Genomic DNA, 8,273 nt, shown 5'->3' with positions numbered 1-8,273 from the left:
TCGATGGGTCAGGGAGGAATTTCCTGAATAGAAACCGAGATGGAATGGACACAAGCTGTCTGAAAGGCCGGCTGATGGGGTGTTGGTTGCAGATAAATTCTACACTGGCTGAATGGCTACGGTGCTAGCGGCTCGTTGTTTTGGTGGTGTGATTCACGCAAAGGGTTTCACTGATTGATGTGTGAGAGGTCTCCTGTACAAATCCCGGACAAGCGCAATATGTTCCCATTTGTAGCGAAAAACCATCAGTTTATGGCGCAGCGCAACCCATCTCGCCTCGTGCTTGCTGCAACATTTATGTAATAATAATGACGCACGCCTTTAATGCATCATTATTTTGATTCGAGTTCCCAGCAATGTCAGGCTCCATAATCATAATTGATCATAAGCTGCCATTTGGCGATTCTGTTTGGTCTAAAGTTAGACTCAAAATGAAAAAGTCCTCGTTCGCTCTAGGTTTCAATAGCCTCCCACGTCCCTATAATGTCCGATTCTCCCAGTTATTCACACAGAAATTGTTACCCTGCCAATCCATGTCAGTAAGCACAGGGATGCTGCTGGACGGGACATGGTGCGAGTAAGGACACGGGCAGGCAGGATTACCTCAGTTTCCCAAAGGATAGAACGAAGAAGGCCGGCTGGGCGTGTATTGGAACAGTCGAGTCTGTTGTGTTCTGTTCTGGGCACCGCACGCAGGAAGGATATATTGCCCTTGGAGTGGTGCAGCGCAGATTTACCAGATTAATACCGAGGCTTACAGGGTTAAATTATGAGGATTAATTTGGCTTCTGTTCTCTTGAATTTAGACCAAACAGAATCGCCAAATGGCAGCTTATGATCAATGGGTGATCTGATAATGGTGTTTTAAGTGTTATAAGGTTTAATAGTGTACATAGAGTTAAACAAGTTGCTCTGACTGGGGATTCAAGTACAAAGGGGAGCAAACTTAAAACAACAGCCGCTCCATTCAAAAGTCAAATCCGAAAGCATCTTTTCACGTAAAGTTTGTAGGAATCGGGAACTCTCTCCCGATAACTCCGTGGATGCTGAGGGTTAATTGTTGCTTCCAACACTGAGATCGACACGTTGTTATTCGGTAAGGGGATCAAGTTATATGGAGCAACGGCAGAAAAATGTAGGTGAGGTGCAGATCAGCCATGATCTAATGTAAAGTCGGAGCAGGTAGAAGGTTGAAAGGACTACTCCCGCTCTAAGTTCATGAATTCTGTTCTCTTCCTTCTCAGATAACTTTACTCTACATTAGCTGTCAGCAGGCTGGATCAAGAAATCGTCTTTTCACTCCTTCTATTCTGGAAGGTCGCTTGTCCACCCTTCATTCTCCTCTTCCAGTCCTGGTACAGCCTGAAGCAAAGGAGGTCGAAGTTGTACCAGCTTCAACCAAACACAGCATTACTGCGCAGCAGCCAGCAGAGGGAGCAGTTGGTGCAATGCTGCACAGCGGCCAGAGGAGGGAGTTGCAGTACCGGGTGGTGTAATACTGCACAGCGGCCAGAGGAGGGAGCAACAGTACCAGACAAACCTCGATCCTGCAGAACAAACATACACGGGGGGGGAGAGATTTTACCACTACCCGCCGGGCGATAAAATCGAAATTTTCAGCCTAGAACGGAGGCATCTGCGACATGGTATTGCAGAGATCTACAAGGAACTACCTCGTGTGGAATACCAGATTACATTGTGGGAGAAATAACAAGAAGAAACAGCCTCAAAAGTGAAAGCGAACTCTTTAGGACTGATTTCAGGAGAATGATCAACACTTAGAATGGGCTCCCAGCAGAGCGGTGGTGGTGAAAGCCCTGGAGAGATTTAGGAAAAAACTGGATTAAACAATGAGGTGAAGCCTACGGATGCTCTGGAGGGCTGTATTAGAATGGGCTGAATGGCCTTTCTCAAGGAGCTTGTGATCATTGCGGGTAGGTGTGAAAACGGTGTCCTTCCCAAGCTCAATCATTATTTATTGAATGACTGTCTGTATACTGAATAAAACTGAATCAGTCATTCTTGTCAATATGTATACCTCAATCAACATAACAAAAATACCAGATGATCTGGTCATTATCACATTGCTGTTTATGGGAGCTTGCTGTGCGTAAATTGTCTACCGCGTTTCCAATATTACAACAGCGATGTACAACAGTACTTCATTGGCTGTAAAGTTCTTTGGCACGTCCGGTGGTTGTAAAACGCGCACAATAAATGCAAGTCTTTCGTTCATTTATCTACTTAAGTGAGATGAAAATCCAGAAATAACAACAGAAAATGCTGGAAAAACTCAGCAGGTCAGGCAACATCCGTGGAGAGAAATTTGAGTTGACGTTTCGGGTCGAACCCTTCTTCAAAACTGGAAAGAAAAGATAATAAATCGAAGGCAGGGCTGCGATTGGACAAAAGAAGTGAAAGAAACAAAGTAGTAAAAGAGACAATGAAAGGTATTAGAAGCTAGACGAGATGGTGATAGGCTGAGATTAGGTGTAAAGTGTACTGGCAGGGCAAGAGCTAGCTGCCAGGTGTGAGAGAGAAGCAAAAGGAAAGGTGGGGGGGTTGGAAAGGAGTGGAAAAATTACAAGAAAAATGTAATAGTGGTCGAGGTTATGATCTGAAATTGTTGAACTCGATATTGAGTCTGGAAGGCTGCAGAGTGCCTAATCGGAAGATGAGGTGCTGTTCCTCGAGTTTACGTTGAGCTTCCGTGGAACAATACATTCAACTTCCAGAAAAAACTCGTTGATAGAAAATGTAGGCCGGAGAGATTGCCTTTGATTCGAAATATTTGCACTGACCCTCTTCCCAAAGCGCTTGAGATTCACGTGGATTGATTTGAAAACTTCCACTTTTATCTTCCCAAATGTTTCACAGTGAATTCAAGGTCAAAATTCGAGAGCGAAGTGAGGGCTTGGACCAGGGGTTTGAACCCGGGACTTCTCGCATATTCTACACTGATTAACCCGAAGCGAGAATCACAGCCCTAGACCAACGAGCCGCTGGTAAAAACAATTACACTTACAGTTTTCCATTATCAAGCCATGTCACAGAATCACAGAAATCACAGAAACCCCACAGTGCAGATAGAGGCCATTTCGGCCCATCGAGCCTGCACCGACACATATCCCACCCGATCCCCATGTGTTGGCCGTTCTTGACAAGCAAAGCACTTGAGACCGAGACAGCTCTGACATTGCCTTCTCCACGTGTCTTCTGAAGCGCCGCACTGCTCCACTCAGACATTTAATGAGCTGTTCGGAAGGTAATGTACATTCGATGCAAAGTGTCTGAAAGGTTCATAGATCCGTACCTCCTTTAGGCTCCAGAATTTATGCAATTATTTTCACGAAGACTCTTAATAGCCTCGCGCCCTTGTCTCTGGCCACCTCTGGCGGAAGGTCAAACTCCCCGCAGAAACAATGCTGCCCGAGCCGTCATCGCGGGATTCTTTCATTTTGCGGTTTCTAAACAGGACAGAAACACAAATCTGTTTCCTTCTTTGACCCTGTGATTCGCAATTCTGCGGGTATGAGAGAGAGAGAGAGAGAGAGTGAGCGAGAGGGACAAAGAGAGAGTCAGAGAGAGGGAAGGAGGAAAAGGGAGAGACAGAGAGAGAGAGAGAGAGAGAGAGAGCGAGAGGGACAGACCGGGAGAGTCAGAGAGAGGGAAGGAGGAAAAGGGAGAGACAGAGAGAGAGCGAGAGGGAGAGGGACAGACCGGGAGAGAGATATAGACATCCTTGTCAACCTATTTAATTGCTAGCCCCTGCAGTTTGTAAAGATGATCAACGGAAGGACGTGTATTTTATCGCTTTGCCTGACTTCAGAATGTCCCAACGCGCTTTACCGCCAATTGTGTTAGAACTTGGTGTTCCCGCCCTAGACTTGGGAAACTACAGCAAATTCGCAGCAGCTTCTACCTCTCTTTTCCTCTCTCTCTCTCTCTCTCTCTATTTCTCTCTCTCTATTTCTCTCTCCCTCTCTCTCGCTCTCTGTCTGTTTGTTTCTCTCTCTTTCTCTGTCTGAATCTCTGTCAGACGGTTTCCCTCCTTCTTTATAACTGAACAGCGACATGCATTCGCAGCCTGTTCCGGGGTGAGTTACTATGGGGAATCACTGGAACTATAGGCTCGTTGTAAGGTCTCCTCCTTAGATTGGTTCCCCAGAGAGAGAGGCTGACGTGCGCAATGTGGAAACGGTGAATAATGGCATCTTCATTCTTAGTTATTTCTAACATTTTATAATGTTCTATTTGAGATGCTGTGCACTCCAATGACTCGCTATCTCTGCGCCTGTTTCTTCATTTCTCCCTCTCTGTGTAACTCTCTATCTGTTCCTCTTTCTCTGTCTCTCTCTCTCTGTCCCTATTTCTGCCTCGTATTCTGTTTCTCTCCCTGCTGTCTCGCTCTCTCTCTCTCTCTCGCTATCTTTCTATCTGACACAGATTCATTCCCTGTCTGTGTGCCTGTCTCTCCATCTCTTTTCTCTATCTGTCCATCTCTGTGTGTGTGTGTGCAGCTGTGTTTGGATTTGTGGGTGTGGGTCTCTGTACACATGAAAAGGATTAGACCATTCAGCCCCTCTAACATGTTCCACAATTCAATTCGGTCATGGCTGATCTGTATCTTAACTCCATTGTTGCCGAAACCTTTAATAACCTTGCCTAACAACAATCTATCGATTTTAGTTTTGAAATTTCTCTGCTTTCACTTCTCATTCTGTCTATTTGAATTGCTCCGCAGGTCAGGAAGTTTTTGCAGGGAGAGGTTTTAGATGCTCAGACTGGAAGGAAGTTTAGAGTGGTGTTCCCCAGGGGTCGATCGTAGGACCGCTACTCTTTTTGATGAAGATTAATGAACTTGGGTATAGAGGGCATAATTTCAAATTTTGCAAATAATACGAAAGACGGAAATGTGGTAAACAGTGAAGACGATAGTAACAGACTGCAGGAGGACATATACAGACTGGTTAAATGGGCAGACACGTGACAGATGAAATTTAAAGCAGAGAAGTGTGAAGTGACATATTTTGGTAGGAAGAATGAGGAGAGGCAAAATTAATTAAATGGTACAATTTTAACGTGAACAATTACTTACTTTAATCGGCTCCCTCTGGAGATCACTGACCCCGAAACTGGTCAGAAAGCTCTCCTCTGCATTTTATTAACCGCCTCTAAATGTTACAATTTTAAAGTGGATGCAAGGACAGGGAGACATGGGGTGTGCGTACTCAGATCTGTGAGCTGACAGGACACGTTGAGAAGGCTGTTAAAAAAGCACGTGGGATCCTTGGCTTTATTAATAGAGTTCAAAAGCAAGGAAGTTATGCTAAAGCTTTTAAAACACTGGTCAGGCCTCAGCTGGAGTATTGTCTTCAATTCTGCTCACCACGCTTTAGGAAGAAAGTCAAGGCCTTGGAGAGACTGCAGAATAAATTTACTAGAATGGTACCAGGGGTGAGGGACTTCATTTATGTGAAGGGACTGGAGCAGCTGGGATTTTTCTCTTTAGCGTAGAGAATGCAAGAAGAGATTTGATAGTAATGTTCAAAATTATGAACGATTTTGATAGAGTTCATCGGGAGAAAAGTTTAAAAAAGTCATTAACGAGGTGATAAAACCTCACGAGGCACGGATGGGGGTCGAACCCATGATTTTCGATTTACGAGACCGACGCCTTACCACTTGGCCACCGCGCCGTCAGTGATACCCTGACTAGTGAGTTCTGAATCGTTTCAATTACGTTAAAATAGCACAGGCACAAATGGACTAAAATAAAGCAGGATAGTGGAGCAGGCAACGGACCCGCCTCATTTGCATGAATACTTTCATAAAACCTTTCACAGAAACATTGAAACATACATCACAGAAGGAGGCCATTTGACCCATCGTGCTCTTGAAATCGCTATCCAATTAGTCCCAGCTCTTTCCCCATAACCTGCAAACATTTCCTCTTCAGTTATTTATCCAATTCCCTTTTCAAATTTACTATTGAATCTGCTTCCACCGCCCTTTCAGGCTGAGCATTACAGATCATAACAACTCACAACGTAAAATAAAATCTCTTCATCTCCCCTCTGGTTCTATTGCCAATGAGGAAAGATTGGATAGGCGGAGTTGATTTTTTGGAACAGCAGAGGCTGATGGGAGACTTAATTGAGGGGTATAAAGTTATGAGGGCCCGAGATAGAGTGGATAGGAAGGACCGATTTCCATTAGCAGAGGGATCAATAACCAGAGGGCACAGATTTGCAGTAATTGGTAGAAGGATGATCTGTGGCGCCGTGATTGTATAGTGGTTTATACTCTGCGTTGTGTTTGCAGCAACCTTGGTTGGAATCCGAGTCACGGCACAACTTGCTTTATATCTTCCATCCATTGTGGCACCTGCTAATAAATCTCAGAGAATCATCATTATTTATTAAAAGAAGAAATCTGTGTTGTTGGTGGTGAAAACCTATTTATTCCTTCTAAACCCCGCTCTCTCACAAGCCTGTGCCTTATTCTCCATAATTCACACTCGCCTCTTACAGGTTTTTCTTCCTTCCACAACCACTAGCCCTTCTTCACTTTCCTCCTTCCATTTTGTCACTTTCCTGCGGTTTTCCCTTAATCTGACATTCACTTTCACCTACTTAGTGTCAGCTGTGGCTCACTGGGAAGCACACAGGCCTTCTGAGGCAGAAGGCTGTGGGTTCAGATTCCTCCTGCAGGGACTAGGGCATATAAACCCAGGCTGCTTCTCCAGTGACATACTGAGCGAGTGCTGCACTGTCAGAGGGGTCATCTTTGAATCTGACGTTAAATCGAGGCCCTGTCTGCTTTCTCAGGTGGACGTAAAAGATTCACTTGGCACTATTTCGAAGTAAGAGCAGGTGAGTTATCCCCGGTGTCCTGTCCAATATTTATCCATCAATCAACATAACAAAAACAGATTATCTGGTCATTATCACAATGCTGTTTGTGGGAGCTTGCTGAGCACAATATGGCTGCGGCGTTTCCCAAATTGCAACAGTGACTACACTCCAAAAGTGATTCATTGGCTGTAAAGCGCTTTGAGCCGTCCGGTGGTCGTAAAAGGCGCTATATAAATGTAAGTCTTTCCTTTACTTACGACGTTAAATGTTGTCTGCCACCACCGCTGTTCCTGAGGGCACATGTCCCATTCTCACCAATGCACATTAGTACCTTGAAACTAGTCGATACATATAATCTGTGGGACTGCTCGACAGACAAGCACTGCGAAAGCGGACCGGCCTTTGGAAGGACAGGGGCCCGATTGTTCACGAAATTTCCTTGGGGAATCTTGTGACAGAGGGCCTGTTAACTGAAGAACTGGGGTTTATTTCATGCTTGTTGGCGCTTTTCCCAAAACTGTTGAGGTGCGTGTGTGAGGGCAGCGCCACCTCGCTGCGATCGAGGGTTTAAGTGTGAAATATTGGCCCACTGGTGCGGTGCAGTAACGTCGAAAGCGTTCCGCTTTAATCTTAACAGGTCTGTTGAAGTGTGCCATTGAAACAAATAAAGGGTAAGTGAGAAGATCGCTAGTGGGTGAATGCCGTGATTACAGGAGGTTGGCCATAATTGAAAGGTTTCTCAATGCCCGTGGTGCGGGACGCTGTGTTCTTTATGAAGAGCAGGAGCAGGAATAAAGTTTAACAGAAATAAGATGTACAGACTTGGTGCCAATCAGAAAACTGTGCTGGTCCAAGGTCGATAAAAAGTTTGTAATTAAATTCATTTTCAAAGGATAAAGTTAACACTTTTTTTCCCTCCCTCATCATTTGCTTTTCCCGTTAATCTTTCAAGTGGTGTAAAGCCGGTGTAGATTGGAGTTCGCTCTCAGCTTCTCCCATCGATGTGAAAATGAAACAGGAGGAGGCGAGGATTGCCCCAAACAGCAGAGCTGGGAACTGACTCTGTTTATATTGCTGCAGGAGATGTTCTCTTCCTCTAAAGATTCCCTCACCATTAAAACGCTTGTTATATCTCACAGCCTTTAAATGGACGGTTTTATAACATGTTGGAGAGCTTTCAATCAAACAGATTTTAATAACTCTGCAAAAAGACGAGGTTAAGACTGGAACTGATGAGATATCGATCACAGAGTTAACATCAGAATCAGGCTCATTGTCCAGTGAGGCAGGAAACTGCGAACAAGTTGGAAGGGAATGTAAGATTGAGGGACGGAAGGGAGGAAGGAGATCTCGATTCGATCTTCACTCCATTACAGCTGGGTGAAATATTAGTTTGAGAATGTGGGAGAATTTTTA

The 8,273-nt window shown here is 44.7% G+C and overlaps 1 non-coding gene across 1 annotated transcript; it reads right to left on the bottom strand.

The window, feature by feature from the left end:
* Positions 1-5,627: 5,627 nt before the first annotated feature.
* trnat-cgu (transfer RNA threonine (anticodon CGU)) lies at positions 5,628-5,699 on the bottom strand. Its single transcript has one exon. It is a non-coding gene; the product is annotated as a tRNA-Thr (tRNA).
* Positions 5,700-8,273: the final 2,574 nt, after the last annotated feature.

This window comes from Somniosus microcephalus, unplaced genomic scaffold (genome assembly GCF_052327205.1).
Source record: "Somniosus microcephalus isolate GS21.2 unplaced genomic scaffold, FLI_Smic_1.0 unresolved_chr1, whole genome shotgun sequence".
Taxonomy (NCBI): Eukaryota; Metazoa; Chordata; class Chondrichthyes; order Squaliformes; family Somniosidae; genus Somniosus; species Somniosus microcephalus.
The sequence above is the reverse complement of the archived record's forward strand: the minus strand, read 5'-3'. Positions and strand labels throughout refer to the sequence as shown.